At 38.6% G+C, this 14757-nt stretch overlaps 1 non-coding gene across 1 annotated transcript; it reads left to right on the top strand.

Moving 5' to 3' along the window:
• Positions 1-240: 240 nt before the first annotated feature.
• LOC118570744 lies at positions 241-343 on the top strand. The gene has a single exon (XR_004943237.1). It is a non-coding gene; the product is annotated as a U6 spliceosomal RNA (small nuclear RNA).
• Positions 344-14757: the final 14414 nt, after the last annotated feature.

Below are 14757 nucleotides of genomic sequence, written 5' to 3'. Positions count from 1 at the left end.
TAGTTCTAGAACTTGCTGGTTTGTGAAACCTTTACTGCCATGCTAGAAGCAAAAGTGATAGTGAGCTACAGAAAAATGCATCGCTAAACCCAAAGAAAAATACTTCTAACTTAACTACCTCTTAGCTATGACCTAAGCATGCCTAACATCTACTCAGTGCCATCCACACAAGCCAACTGACAGAGGGAGAGTAGGAAAGAAGATGACAGCAATGTGACTGGCTTCAGTTACAACAGCATATTGCTTCAGCAGCACATACACTAAAATTGGAATGATACAGAGAAAATTAGCATGGCCTCTATGCAAGAATGATGTGAAAATTTTTGGAGCAGTCTATATTTAAAATAAACAACATGCAACATAAGTTTGTAACATTTATAAAAGCATTTGGGAAGGGGTACATATTAGAGTGTGGGCTCCTGAGACTTCTACTTTGTTAGTGTCATAGTAAATCCAGGCCTGCCTGCAACCATCTTTTTCAAAATTATGACTCCCTGAAACTCCTGGCTTTTCTTTCTGTGTTTATGTGCCTCCATATTATTTAGTATAGTATAAGCTCATCTGTTTAATTGTTTACTGTTTGCTGTCTTTTTCACTCTACCAGAATGTCAACTGTAGGATAACAAGAGATGGCTCAGCCATTATAGGTGAGGCTTACAACAAAACAGACAAAGGGGGACCTTTTCCTCCACTGTGAGGAAAGTTTTACACACACACACACACACACACACACACACACACACACACACACACACATTACATGTTTATGTATGTCTATATAATCATTAACTCAATGGCTTTACTTTTAAACAATTCTTAAATTGAGTTTTGCTTCTTATGTAGATGCAAGATGATCTTTTACATATTGTACTTTTGGCTTTCAGAAAGAAAGATGGAAATATTACCAAAGGTGATGGTGATGGGGATGGGAGGAGTGAGGAATAGTTGCTACAGAAGCATAAGATCCATCCCATTAGGTGGTGAACAAAGGATGTTTCTTAAACCATCTAAAAAAAGTGCAATAGATAAGGGAGGCCATATTTCTGACTTTTCAGGTCACTTTCAAAGATAATTCTGGTCTAAGAAACACATATGAAAGGTCTTGGGAAAGCTAGTCTGGGTATAACACCAAAAGAAACACAGCATTTAAGTATTTGAGTTCATTTGCAAGTTCCACTTGACCCTATAGTCATTGAAGAAGGAGCTACCATCCTTAACCAAGTGTGTAGCATATAGGAATTTTCTGTAGAAAAAGAACTCACTTTTGTTATCTCATGGGTTCAGAATCCAATTATTTTGACCACATCTCAATGACAGGATCCACCAGTCAATCATTACTGGTTACAAAGACTTTCAAAATGTTACATCACATATCCTTTTCCAGCTTGTTTCTAGCTTCTTTGCATCTTTGCATATCAGAAAATGAGGCCTATGGTGACTACCTGATGCTGCTATCCATCACCACAGAGATCCGCAAATATACTCACTTTGGTTCTGGGAAACTAATCAGCCAGAGAGAACTGGTCTCCAGTCAGGTAATTATCAATATTTTTGAATTATCTTAGATAATGTGTCATTGAATATCTGATTTTAGAGAAATACACAAAACCAGTAGAAGCCAAACAAGTAGCTCAGTAGTAGGCAGAGATGACTAGGTGTGGATTAGAAAAAGATGAGCAGCCAAAGAAGGCAGTCATCATCTCTGCAGTCAGTCCAAGGCAGCAGAGCTGACAGCCAATTCAGTAGCTACTGTGAGGCCACCTGACTGAGCTGAAAGCTGCATGCCACAGAGCACAGCATGGCAGCTCTCATGCTCACATAGAATCATGTCCCTGCTGCTGGGATGGTCTGTGGCCTTATAGCTGTTTCAGTGAGGCTTGGCTCTGACCATTTCTGCCTCCCTTCTAACTGTGACTTTGTGTAATTGACTTAAAGTAAAAGAAATACAAGTAAAATTACTTTAGAACTCTTAAAAGTATTTCTGATAAATGTGTCCTTTGGCCTCAGGGCAAATATTTATTTATTTTTTTTAAGTTAATAGTTCAGATCTCTTTTGTCCTAACTTTCCTACCCAACTATCTGCTAAGCTTTCATAGAAATCCTATAAAGTTTTAACAAAGTCTGTAACCTCATGCTAATGCCAGAATCTCTTAGGAATGAAATTTTGTGTCCATATCTTGCTATCAACCATATACTTTGATTCCAAACAAATATAGAATCATTAAATAAAAAGTTGAAAATAGGGGTTGGGGATTTAGCTCAGTGGTAGAGTGCTTGCCTAGCAAGCACAAGGCCCTGGGTTTGGTACTCAATTCTAGGGGAAAAAAAAAAGTTGAAAGGAACTTGAAATTGTTTTTTCTCCCAATTTTTCTTCAAATGAACACAGTATCAGTGAGGCATATGGCCAGTCCAAACCAGAACAGGAATCAGCTGTTGTTATTTTTTTTATTCATTTATTTATTTAGCATCCCGAACACAGTTTTCCCTCCCTCCTCTCTTCCTAGTCCCTCCCCCCACCTTCCCCCATATACTCCATTTTTCTTCAGAAAAGTGCAGGCCTCCCATGGATATTCATAAAGCATGGCACATCAAGTTGTAGTAAGACTAAGCACCTCCCTTTGTATTAAGGCTGGACAAGGCAACCCAGTAGGAGGAATAGGCTCCCAAAAGCCAGTAAAGGAGTCAGAGACAGCCTCTGTTCCCACTGTTAGGAATCCCACAAGAAGACCAAGCTACACAACTGTCACATACATGTAGAGGGCCTGGTCAGTCACACGCAGGCTCCCTGTCAGTTCAGTCTCTGTGAGCCCCTATGATCCCAAGTTTGTTGATTCTATAGGTTTTCTTGTCATGTCCTTGACCCCTCTGGCTCCTATGTAGTTAGAGTTTTCCTGCCTGGCCCACAGTCAGGACAAATCTCTCTCACCCGCCAGTCCCACAGTCATTCAGACCCAACCAAGTAAGCACACAAAGACTTATATTACTTATAAACTGTATGGCTGTAGCAGGCTTCTTGTTATCTATTTCTTTTATCTTAAATTAATCCAGTTCTATTAATCTATACTTTGCCACGTGTTTCGTGGCTTAACATTGCCTTACATCTTCCTTGTCATGGTGGCAGCTGGTAGTGTCTCTCCTGCCCCAGCCTTCCACTTCCCAGAATTCTCTTCTCTCTTGTCCTGCCTATACTTCCTGCCTGGCCACTGTCCAAATAGCATTTTATTTATACATAGCGATATCCACAGCACTCCTACAGTCCTTCCTCCCTCTCTTCAGCATCCTTGAGTTCAACTTAATGTTTGACCATGGGTCTCTGCATCTGTTTCCATCAGTTGCTGCATGAAACCTCTCTGATGACTACTGGGCTAGGTACCAGTCTATGAATATAGCACACTATCATTAGACATTAACATTTTTTTTTCTCCAGGTCTCTGGGTCATCCATCCTCTAGGTCCTGGTGTTCCAGGCAGTGTCAGGGGAGGGATGAGTCTTAGGCTGGACCAGTCATTGGTTGGCTACTCCCACAATCTCTGTACTACCCTTACCTCAGCACATGCCATAGGCAGGAGAGAATGTAGGTTGAAAGTTATGTGGCTAGGCTGGTGTCCAAATCCCTCCACTGAAAGTCTTGCCTGCTTACAGGAGCTGACCAGTTCAGGTTATGTATCCCCTATTGCTAGGACTCTTAGCTGGGGTCATCCTTGTAGATTCCTGGGAGTTTCCTTTGAACTAGGTTTCTAGCTGACCCTGAAATGCCACCCATCCCTCTTTCCAGTCATCTCTTTCTGTACTCTCTCTCCACACATGCCTGTCTGTTGTTATTTTTAATAACTCAAGTCCATTTAGCTAAAATGCAAGACTAACTTAAAAAGAAATAATGAAAAGAAAGTTGACTAACCTGCATTTCTACAAACTCCAGTTTGTAGAAGGATTCTGAGCATGTCTCTCACATATTAGAGCCATCATTGTGGTACCCATTTACCTACTGGCATTGTAGATTTTTTAAAAAACAGTTTGATCCTTCTTCAAGGGTTCTTATAAGAAGACCCAAGAGAGGTACTTTCCTGGAGATTAGTCCTGTAATCTATTCTCAGAATATTTCTTCATAGACATGGTTGCTAGTATTCCAAGTATTAGGGAAAAACAGAATATATGCCTCTAGGACATCAAAATGGGTTAATGCAATGAACATTACAGTCCCACAGAAACTTTCCTTCATTCTGCCTTCAATCTGTATGTGGGAGAACTCATTCATTTCTTTTTTACTTCCCAATTACAACAATTTTTACTGCCTTAAAAGCTGTTGTAAATAAACATTGCCTTTCTCCCTGATGCCAACAAATGAATGTACTGTTAGGTTAATTATTTGTGAACTTTCCTTGTACCTTATATGTTCTTTCTAAGACCCCCTTTTAAAAGTTTTTACAAGGTACATTGCCTGCCACAAGGAAACAGATTGGGGATAGTAGGCTGAATTGGGCTGTCTCCTCAGCCCACAGGGATTCCATGTATACTTATCTGGTTCCCAAGCTTTAAGAATTTAACATTTCTTTCCTCTGTCTTTCTCAACTATATATTGTTTTATTTTTCCCCAATCTCTAAGTATTCTTTCTTTAAAATAAATATTTTATTATTCTTTGTGAATTTCATGAAATGTGTTTTGATCATATTTACTCCCAAATCCTCTCAGTTTCATTCATTCCCAATGCCTACCTCCCTGTTTTATTTTAATTTTTTAAATTTGATAACCCTTCCATTCCAATTTGTGTTGTCAACGTGCTTCAGGAATGGGGCATAGTCACTGAACTAAGAGCCATACCCTTAAAGAAAATTGAGTGTTATTGGCTTATTTGAGCCAAAGCAAAAGTTCTTTCCTGAGATATTTCAAGCTAGAAGTGAGAGAAGAAAAAAATTTTCCTTTTGTTCCATAGACCTTTGAGTACATAAACCAAGCAGTGATTGCAGGATGTCTCCTGACATGCATGAGGGAGTATGAGGGGTTGAGGTGGGAGAGAGAAGATGAGCAGAAGGGGAGTGATACTGACAAAGATGAAGAGCAGCTGAGAGGTGGAATTCTTGTGATCTGTGCTAGCTTAGGCTTCCCTTCCCTGGGAGTGTCTGCTGATTTCCTTTGTATCCCTGTTAGAGTTTGAATGTGAAGTGTCTTCAACAGACTCATGTGTTTGAGCACTTTGTTACTAGCTTGTGGCACTGTTTCCTTAGGTTATAGAACCCTTAGTAGGTAGAATCCAGCTTGGGCAAGTGAGTCACTGCTGGAGAGGCCTTGAGGGTTATAGCACAGGCTTAGTTTTGACCAGAGCACTCCTCTTACCTCCTTCCTTATCTGCTGAGTTTTAGCAAGTCCCTCCAGCTCCCTGACCCCCCTGCCTCAGCAAGATCCTACTGCCAAGGTGTCACCGACAGAGAATGGCCTGTACTTTTTTCAATCAAGAGTGAAAATTAACTCCCCTCCCTCAGATTGCTTCTCTCAGTAGGTTTGTCTTGGACCAGGAACTTAATTAATATCCTTTCCTTCCTTCTTCCCCACCCCCTTTTAGGCTAGTCTTTTCTAAGCTACAGTCCTTATTAGTTCAAGAAATCAAATATTATATATCCAGTTGAGTCTAGAAATCAGTATGGAAATAAACAGGTTTATCTTGGCATGAATTTATGTATAATTTTTCCCTGAAGTTTCCCTGCCATTTAAATGTAAGTGGTTTTGATGGAAATGTATATATTCTTGTGTTTTTCACCATATGGTCATAAGGAAGAAGCCTGCAAACAGTCTGCCCTGGATTTGTCTGTGCATAATGCTCCCCAGGGCGCAGGACTGTAGGATGTGGTCCTAGAACTAACTTACATTCTAGCAGTGGAGCTGCCTCAAGGGCAGAGCCCTGGGAAGGTTCTTCTCTTTCCAGTAGGCACATTGAGGGAAATGCTATGGCATGGCCCAGGATGATGAAAGCTTGTTTTTTGTTTGTTTGTTTGTTTTGTTTTGTTTTTTGCCTAAGAAGGAAATTCCCCTCTTTTTGTAGACTGCTGACCATACCATGTTTGATGTCTCAGAGATCCTGCAGGAATTCTCTTACTGTTACTCTTCAATACTTTCTGCTAAGATAGGTCTCAGGGTGGCAAGGGTCTCGTCAGTCACTCCTGCTCAAGGAGTGTTTAATTCTTTTTAGAATTATAGCTCTGTAATGAGCATAGTAAAAAAAAAATCCTCTTACACCCCACTACACCCGAGGCTGCACCTGATAATCAGAATGTAGTGATATTACTCACTCAAGATGTACAAACACAGTCTGAGAACCCCATGACACTCACTGGACAGTCTATAAGCAGAGACCAAGAGCAATGCTCTTCTCTGTACATCCAAAGAGACACCACCTTGATTTGCCCTTTAGCTGGAGAGTCTTCCCCAGGATTCTGACCCTCTAATCAGAGACTTGTATTAGAGATTGGATCTGACCTTCAGCTAAAATATGTGGCACAGGTGAGCAGTCTTGGGAAGACAGGCTTAGGACAGTAGTTAGGAACTTAGAGTGTGAAGCTTGTGTGATGACCCTCAGCATAATAAAATGTAACTTTTGTTATACTATGTGTATCTACCTCCTTGCTCGTGACAGCCTCCTATGGAATAAAATAAAATAAATAAATTCAAATACAGGCTCTAGCTGGGAATGGAAAATGGTACAAATTCTCTGGAAACAGGTATGGTAAGCCTTCACACATTAAAAGTAGAATTATAATAGTCAAACAATCTAACATATACATATATAACCTAAAGAATTTCAAACAAGAACTCAGAGAGAACTCATTACACACCCATGTTCACTGAAGCATTATTAACAAATGCTAACTAAATATAAGCCAAATGTCCACTATCAGACAAATGAATGCAGAAAATGTGGTAAACTCATACAATGAACTAACATTAAATCTTATGAAAGAGATTTTCTGTCATATTCTTGGATCCATCATCCATGCATGAATCTTAGGGGCTGTATGCTAAGCAAAATAAACCAGTCACAAAAAGACAAACACTACTTGATTCCTTCTGTATGAGGAACACTTTTAGAAACAGAAAATACAGAGGTGGTTGCCAGAGTTCAGGAAAGGGAGGAAGGGGACTTGTTTTTGATGATAGAACCAGGATTGGTTGCTCCCTGCACCCAGACAAATATTCCACATATTCCCAACAGTCATCAAATTAGAAGAACCTTGAACTTTGGATTCTCCTGCCTCTACCACTCAAGTGCTGGTATTATAAACACTAACCACCATGCTTAGCATTTATGCACTGCTGGGGACTGAACCTAGGGCATTGTACAGGCCAGTCAACTACTCTACACTGAGCTACACTCTTAGCCCTAGAGTAAGTTTTGCTTAGCAAAAAAGTTTGAGAGATCTGCTGTGTAATAATGTAATGCAGTTACATTATTAATAACTATGTAATAATGTAATCCTATTTTATTGTATAGCTAAAGTGGCTGACATGATAAATTTTATATTTGGCACATTAGAAACTGATTTAAATCCAGGTGTAGTGACACATACCTTTAATCACAGCACTCAGGAGGCAGAGGCAAGAGGATCTCTGTGAGTTTGAGGTCAGCCTGGTCTACATAGTATGTTTCAAGACTGCCAGAGCTATGGAGAGAGACCCTGTCTCAAAAACAAACAAACAAACAAACAAACAAGTATGCCCCCCAAAACAACCAGCCAATCAACCAACCAATGAAAACAAAACAAAATAAAATACAACATGATTAATGAGTATAGTTCTTTTTTTTTTTTTTTTTACCTTTCTAGAGCTTTATTGGGAGAGAGAGAGAGAGAGAGAGAGAGAGAGAGAGAGAGAGAGAGAGAATAGTTCATTTATAAAAGTAGAAATGAAATAGTATGTTACATCTGAGAGCCCAGACCTCAGTGCCCTTTATCCTTTGATTTCTATTTCTTGCCTTCCAAAGCAGAAGCCAGTGTCTGGATTTTGGGTTTTCTACTAGGGAATCAAAGTGAGTGAAGAGGTAAAACAAAAAGAACAAACAGTGCCTGAGGAGAGAAGCTGTTTCATATGGAGATTCTGCAAAGAGAAGGAAGTGGAGCCCACCCAAAAGTTCTGGACAGGCTTTGCTCTGGGGCAGGTAAACTCAGTGGCTGGCACCTTTGTGGGTAGCTTGAGAGCCTTTGGCTATGACAGTAGGGCCCATGAGAACCTATCTCTTTGTGAGAGCCTGAAGGCTAGTATCTGTCATCATTTTCCCTTGTATAATGCACAGCTACACAAGACACTTTCTTATGAGGACAGTGTGTAAGAGAAGCAAAGAAATTTAAAAAGCTTTATATAGATTCTGAGATTGTGTCTTCTTTATAAATTTTTAAAAATAGACCTGAGATTGTAAACACGTTATGAAATAGTTAATATACAAACTATAACACAATAATGCAATAGTCATTATGTACAGCATATCAATATGGTACATTCTTTAGACACAGTATAGATTAGCTCTTACTAATGTGAGAGGAGAGGCCCATTTAGAATCCATCCCACTCTAATCTCTGTTCTTTACTCACTAAAGTATACTTCACTTTATTGCTTGTTGTGCTTGTTTGAATGAGAATGCCCCACATAGGCTCATATATTTAAATGTTTGGTTTCTAGTGGGGGGACTATTTTAAGAAGGATTAGCAGGTGTGGCCTTGTTGGAGGAAGTGTGTCACTAGGGGTGGGCTTTTCAAAAACTCATGCCAGGCATAGTCTCCTGTGTCCCTGTCTCTGTCTCTGTCTCTCTGTCTTTCTGTCTCTCTCTCTCTGCCTCCTGCTTGTGGATAAGAGGGAAGCTGCTGCTTCAGTGCCATGTCTGCCTGCCAGCGGCCAGGTTTCCTTCCTTGATGGTCATGGACTAAACCTCTGAAACTGTAAGCAAACCCCCAAGTTAAATGCTTTCTTTTGTAAGTTGCCTTGGTCATGGGGTCTCTTTGCAACAAAAAACAGTCACTAAGACACTTGGAATTTATTTTTCTGGGTTTATACTTTTGCCACATATGCCACACATGTTTGCTTAAATATTAAGTATTTTTTGTAATATATCTTTAAAAATTCCTTTTAACTTCACTTTGGGCTTTTTTTTTCTTTTGAACAAAATTGAAATCAGGACATTCTGTATTTGAAAGAATAAAGCATACTACAATTAATAAAACAAAAAAACTAATAAATTCTTATACTAAGCAAAAATCACATTTTTATAGCAGAATTCTTACAGAATAGATTATCAAAACAAGAGTTAAAAACTTAGGTTTACAAACATTGTAAAATAAATGTCGACCAAAATTTTTGAATAACAATTTCTCTTCATGTTTCATGAAAGAAAAGTTTTCACACTGTTTTTGGTTATGTTTGTGTGAATATTTTTAAATGATCCTGATGGTAAGCCAGAATGTAGTGAGTGCAGACAGCATATGGTATTTATTTAAGTGTGCCTTTCTAAATGATTTGATTTGTGATACATATTTTTATATATGCATATTGATTTTATATAATGCATATTTAGAACATATTCCTGCATTCATATTATATATACATATTCATGCAGAGTACATACATGTACATACATATTTTTTTTAACTTATAAATGCTTAATAATAGCTAGCTCTTACTCTCAAATTAACCCATAATTCTTATCTATGTTTAGATAAGAAAAGGTCTTCACCAACCCCACATCTGACAGAGGGCTGATATCCAGAATATATAAAGAACTCAAAAAATTAGACATCAAAATGCCCAACAGTCCAATTAAGAAATGGGCTATAGAACTAAACAGAGAATTCTCAACAGAGGAAGTTCAAATGGCTGAAAGACATTTAAGGAATTGCTCAACATCCCCAATCATCCGGGAAATGCAAATCAAAACGACTCTGAGATACCACCTTACACCTGTCAGAATGGCTAAGATCAAAAACACAGAAGACAGCTTATGCTGGAGAGGATGTGGAAAAAGGGGAACTCTCTTCCACTGCTGGTGGGAATGCAAACTTGTACAGCCACTTTGGAAATCAATATGGCGCTTCCTTAGAAAATTGGGAATCCATCTCGCCCAAGATCCAGCTATAGCACTCTTGGTCATATACCCAAGGAATGCTCAATCATACCACAAGGGCATTTGCTCAGCTATGTTCATATCAGCATTGTTTGTAATAGCCAGAACCTGGAAACAACCTAGATGCCCTTCAACTGAAGAAGAAAATATGGTACATATACACAATGGAGTACTACTCAGCAGAGAAAAACAATGACATCATGAGGTTTGCAGGCAAATGGATGGATCTAGAAAAAAATCATCCTGAGTGAGGTAACCCAGACTCAGAAGGACAAACATGGTATGTACTCACTCATAGTAGGATACTAGATGTAAAACAAGGATGACTAGACTGCTACACAACTCCAGGGAGGATACCTAGAAAATGGGACCCTAGGAAAGACACAGGGATCACCCAATGACAGAGAAATGGATGAGCTCTACATGAACAACCTTGATGACAGTGGGAGTAATGAAGGGCAAGGTTTGAGGGAAAGAAAGCTTAGGGGAGCAGGAGATCCCACCTGGATCAAGAACAGAAAGGGAGAACAAGGAATAACAGACCATGATAAATGATGACCACATGAGAACAGGAATAGGCAGAGTGCTGGGGAGGTCCCCAGAAATCCACAATGATACATCCTCTGTAGACTGCTGGCAATGGTCTAGAGAAAGCCTGATCTGACCTAGTCTGGTGATCAGATGGCCAAACACCCTAACAGTCATGCTGGAACTCTCATCCAATAACTGATGGAAGTGGATGCAGAGATCCTCAGCCAGGCCCCAGGTGGAACTCCAGGACTCCAATTGTCGAGAACAAGGAGGGACTGTAAGAGTGTGAATTGTTGAGACCAAGACTGGAAAAGCACAGGGACAAATAGCCAAACAAATGGAAACACATGAATTATGAACCAAAGGCTGTGGAGCCCCCAGCTGTTTCAGGCCCTCTGGATAAGTGAGACAATTGAATAGCTTGAACTGTTTGGGAGGCACCCAGGCAGTGGCACCCAGACCTGTCCTTAGTGCATGAGCTGGCTGTTTGGAACCTTGGGCTTACACAGGGACACTTTGCTCAGCCTGGAAGGAGGGGACTGGACCTGCCTGTACTGAATCCACCAGGTTGAATTGAATCCTCAGGGGCCTCTTGGCCCTGGAGGAGATGGAAATGGAGGAGAAGGTCTGGGTAAAAGGTCGGGGTGGGGGCGGGAGTGGAGAGGACAGGGGAACCCATGGCTGGTATGTAAAATTAAAACACAAATACAACAAATAAAAAAAGGAGAAAAAAAAGAATAACAGACAAAGCCTAAGATGACATCAGAAGCTACAACTCTAAAGAATGTGGGAAGAAGTCATTTATCTATTTATTTCTGTGTATATGTATGTGTGCCTGAATGTATGTATGTGTAGCACATGCATGCAGTGATAGCCAAGATCAGCAGTCGTGTCAGATCCCCTGAAACTAGAGTTACAGGAAGTTGTAAGCCCCACGTGTATGGTGGAAACGGAATCTAGTCCATCTTCAAGTGCAGTAAGTATTCTTAGGTACTCAGACATTCTCCAGCCCCAACTATGGGATTTTGAGTCCTAGTTTTCTTATACCTCATGGGGGATGTGGAGAGTTTCCACTGCAGTTCACATGCCAAGGTCCTTCCTAAGAAAATAACTGCCTCCACTGGAGATAAGATATGTAGAATTTCAGAATTGATACCTATAGACTGACTCGAGTTTGTGAAGCCTAGTAGGAAGGGTTTCATCATCATAATTAACTTATCCACAAAGGGTTTTTTTTTTTCATTTTTACTGATGATATAAATGAGACTGGTAATGTATAGAAACCACAGAATTTGTTGAAAATATCTTCTTTAACCCCACTGTACAGAACCCTACATACAGAATCAAGTGTGTGTGTGTGTGTGTGTGTGTGTGTGTGTGTGTGTGTGTATGTGTATGTGTGTGATTAGTGAGGACAGTTTGGGGTTTGCATGGTAGATGTTGGAACATCCTCTAAATGCAAATATGTGGATGAAATTAAAGATAGAAACTAAAAATATAGTTCATATCTTTTCTGTCAACTGCCAAGTCTTAATTTAATTACTTCACATACACACTGAACATTGGTCATTGAGGCTGAAAAACTTAATATCACCCCATATTGCTTTTGATTTCCAGAGGTTAAGACCTTAGATGATATTTAACATTTAAAATACTGAAAAATGGACAAAATTTTAAAAACACATAGGAAAGTACTTAATTTTTGGAACTGAGAGATTTAATGCAATTGTTTGCTGTCCAGATTAACAGTAATACTTTTGTTGTGCTTACTAGTTCTTTTGAAGACTTCACTAAATAAGAGTGAATAGAGGAGACCATGATGAAATCAGGAAGACTCTGAGAACAGTTGAGGTAAATAAGGTCAGAGCTTATCAACTCATTGAAGACCTGGGATTAACCATTAGTCAATGTCTAAGCAATAATTCTTTAATTTTAGTTAATGTTATAAAATTGATAAAATTCATAGTCAATAAAACTTACAGCTTCTCAGTCATTACACCTTTAACCTTTTAAGTGTGAATGTGTCAAATAAAGTAAAATGGGTGAGCCGTTAATTGGATAATTTTAAAAGAGAGACATTAAATAGAGACTTAATATCTACTATCTCTAGAAACAGACAAAAGAGGGTGACTTACTGAGTCATTGCCTCATGGGTGTCTAATTCTATATTATCAGAATTAATGTTCCACACTTTTATTTTATACATTATTCTCTTTTAATTACTACGATGTTATTACTCAACAAAAATAACACCAGACATTTCTTTTTCCTATTTTGATGAAATCCTAACCTAGAATATATGGAAATTTTTCTCTAAATAAAATCTTAAAAGATAAATCTCAGGTTGAAAGAAGTGGAATGACCTTCATTCTAGTTCATGTTACAGTGCTGGGTAGTGGGATTTATGGCTAAGGAAATTGGCTTGTTCTTTCAGGCAGTACCTCACCATCACTGGAATAAAAGTAGCATTGGACATGCTGTCAGGAGTGCCTGACTTCAGCTGTTTATTTCACAGGTAATTAGTAGAAATCTCTTATATTCTTCTAAAAGGGTCATTCTAAGAAGAAATAGGAAACATCGGACAAAGAAAATATGAGCTGATCTTGTCAGCAGCAAGGATTTCTCTGCAGGAGATCTCACTGTGGCTTTCATTATCACAACAACCAATAGTTGTTGCTATAGAAACCATACTGTTAACAAGCTAATGGAACAAGGTAGAGGTGGATAAATGATGGAACCGGGAGGAGGTGATGGGGGAGACTGTGAGGCTTAGTTCCTGTAAATGAGCCTCTGGCTTTTAAATTTTACCTTGCCTCTCTTTGTTTTTTGTTTGTTTGTTTCTTGCTCTTTTTTTTTTAAATTAGTACTGGATGGATAACAGATAACCAGAAATGAGAACAATATAATAATTTAAACACCCCTTTTCAGATAAGTTCTCAAGGAACTTTATGATTGAAAAGGTAAAATTAAAAGCAATTTAGGACCTTAAACTCCAAAATGATCTGAGTAAGCAATGAGGTGTCTGCTAGCCGTAATGGACAAAAATACTACTCATATATTATCTCAGTAAGTCAGATGTATTTGAGAAGTTGATGCAATGTAATAAAAAATAAAATATATCATTTCAGTTCACCTATTAATTAGGTATTAAGGAAGACACTAATTCAAAAATATTTTAAAGTACATACTTAAATTAAAATATCATAAAAATCCCCATGAAACCTCAACCTCAGGTAGCTAAGAGGTATATTAATTTGACCTTTTTCCTATCAACATTCATGTACTATAGAAGATAGGAAATTATATGCAAAGTATATAAAATACAAGGTATATTTATAAGTCAAATCCTCTAAAATTGTCATATAAATTTTTCCCCATTTTCTGCAGTAATTGCCTTCTATTCCAAGCCTAAAACACTCTTTATAAAATTAGTCACTCACCAAAGGATTTCTGTGCATGTAGATAAAAAGAAATGTAAGCATTTACTGTCAGCATTACTGAAAGGGAAAAAAGAAACAGTTGTACACCCTCCATTCTTCAGCAGCATGTGTCCTTCAACAGTCTATGAATACAAACAAGGCTGTATCCATGCTCAGTGTTCAAACTGTAATACATCATAACTTGGTGTTTGTTTCCCCATAGTAGCTCTCTCATTATTTCTAGAAGGCCATGAAGCAGTGATCATGTGTGATAACAAATAGTCCCCTCTACTATAGCCAGAAAGTGAGGTTCATCTTCTTATTTTTTTATTTTTCTGGATGTTACTGTTTCCCTGATGATAGTCACAATTAGTGCTTACTATGGCTCCTGTTCATGGATCACTTCACAAGATCTCAGAGCCCATGAAGTAGTTGGAAGAATGACTTATACCTCAACTCCATGCCTGCTTTCATTTATTAAATATTGAAATAAATTAATCATTGTTTATTCAAACAATTATTTTGGCAATTGACCCAAAGCAGCCCTACTTGTGGCCAAAGTTGTACAAAGTGCTATATTTTCAGCCTCTATATCTAAGTTTCTATTAGATAGCAACCTTTAGGAAAAGGTGAGGGAGGAACAGAGTGGGTAGTGAGAATAATTAGAAGGAAAAGATGATGTTATTCATTTCCACAAATAGAAACAAGAT

This window comes from Onychomys torridus, chromosome 19 (assembly GCF_903995425.1).
Source record: "Onychomys torridus chromosome 19, mOncTor1.1, whole genome shotgun sequence".
Classification (NCBI taxonomy): Eukaryota; Metazoa; Chordata; class Mammalia; order Rodentia; family Cricetidae; genus Onychomys; species Onychomys torridus.
Note: the sequence above shows the minus strand (reverse complement) of the source record. Positions and strands in the feature narration are given on the sequence as shown.